The following is a 2194-nucleotide window of genomic DNA, read 5'->3' as shown; positions in this document are numbered from 1 at the left end:
TGAAAAGAAGCAAATCTCTCAGATTGGATTGATCTCTGTTATTTTTAATGTAAATGTACTATAAGTTTTGTTAATTGGAACTATGTCTGAGTTGTCTCGATGGAGATTTTACAAAAATAATACGTTGTATACTGTTGTTGAACGTTATATATTATATTCGACTTATCTGCGTGCTGTTTAATCAATTTTCTCCGTTATATTTGACAGCGGAAAAGCGAACATTCCGTAGATCAGTTTTGCACGTTATATGTCGGCTTATTTTCTTTTAAATTATGTCGGTGTACTGTGTATTAAAATATTATCACAATGCTAATAAATATACAGTATCTACTTATTTGTATGTTTCTTATAATTTTTACTTACAAACGTAAATATATATTATAAATAATAAATATGCACTTTTAAAAATTTAGTTATCCGAGCATCGTGTCTTATCAATTTCGAATCAAAATTTTATTGCGTAACAATATATGTAGATTGACGCTCACTTTTTAAAAGATCAAAGCTTAGTGTCGATGCCAGTAATAGTTTTTAGTAAGCGAAGCATTCTTCATAAAATGATACCTGTGAATATTAAGGCGGATAAAAAAGGAAACAGTTTGCTGAAATTGTGTTTCCGCGTTATTTTGCACGGTAAAATTCTCTTTTCTTAGCTTCCTCCTTCACATTTCGTAATTCTCGTTGTTGCCGTAAAGGCATGGCAGCAATCGCAAGCTGTCGATTCCATCATGTAACAATTTTAATCGGAAATTTCGCGAATGCCGTCTTGCTTTCCCGCAATCTGTCAACTATAATTTCCATATTTATTCTCAGTCTCATCGTACGTATATATCTTTTGCGTATGCAATACTCATAATATTTTGCTTTCGAAACGTGAAATCGCTGTCGGCTAAGAAGGAAGTTCGGTTCCTGCAATCGGTGCCATTCACTGCACGCGAAGAAACTATGTGTCATATATATCCGAGATACGGATCGGTAAAAAATATTAAAGACAAGATAATATTAAGGATGACTTCGACTCTGATTAACTTGAGCTATTAAGTAATCGAGCAATACCTGCACTACTATAACAAATAAAGAGAATTATTTATTTTCCTGTTGTTTGACAAATAAAAAAAAATTAGAGACGATGAATTATACATAGTTAGAAATTTTGCACGCAATTCTGCCGGTTAAAATAATCATCGATTAAGTTAATCGGAATTTGGACGAAGCCGATTTAAGTTTTTCTTTTGGCAGCTTAGTAGAAGCTTTGTATATCAAATGGATCTAATGTCATGATGTACCCCGCCTTGTTACTAAGAAATGGATATCGGCGTTTTCCACCTGTTTCACAATGATCGGAGCAAGACTTAGGAGTGACGTTTTTCCCTGAATCGTAAAACAGGTTTTCACGATTCTCGAAGCGACGACGATTTTTCAAAGCACGTAGATAAGTATGGTTACAATGTGACATGACTGCAAGTCAGGATTTTATCGAGTGTGTGAACACTAAAGTATTGTTTTTTATATATACTAAATGATATTGTAGCTAAAAAAAAACTCTTAGAATAGCGTGTAGTATATATTGAGGACGATGATATGAATTGCCGAAGGCAAACATAGACTTTTCAAATTAAAAAATTAAATAAATGTAGATATACGCATCGCGTATGCAGAAATTAAACCTTAAGGATGTTCTCTGGTCCTTATACTAGAAAATCGATTTTCTTAGGATTTTCTTGAAACTGTGAATATACGTTAATTTAGATGTGCTTTATGCGTGGTATAAATTTCAGTACCTCTTCCGGGATAAAAAATAAAGATACTGAGCCTCAAAGTTTCAAAAAAATTTTAAATTTAATTTTTTTTTAGTTTTGGCATTTTTTCCTTATAGAACTCGACGAGAGGAGCAACTTTGGTCCTTTTGGCCAACCTCGTATCTCTTACCGTTTGGCCTAGAAAACCTTTTAATTAGTAAAAGTTGAAACTTTGAGGCTCGGTATCTTTATTTTTTTCCCGGAAGAGGTACTGAAGTTTATATCACGCATAAAGCACACCTAAATTAACGTATATTCACAGTTTCAAGAAAATCCTAAGAAAATCGATTTTCTCTAGTATAAGGACCGGAGAACGTCCTTAATTTCTTCCGGAAGAATTTAAATCTAATTTATCAGTACATAGAAAATACAATCAGGAACAATCTGTTAAGTAA

This window comes from Temnothorax longispinosus, chromosome 2, assembly GCF_030848805.1.
Source record: "Temnothorax longispinosus isolate EJ_2023e chromosome 2, Tlon_JGU_v1, whole genome shotgun sequence".
NCBI lineage: Eukaryota > Metazoa > Arthropoda > Insecta > Hymenoptera > Formicidae > Temnothorax > Temnothorax longispinosus.
Note: the sequence above shows the minus strand (reverse complement) of the source record.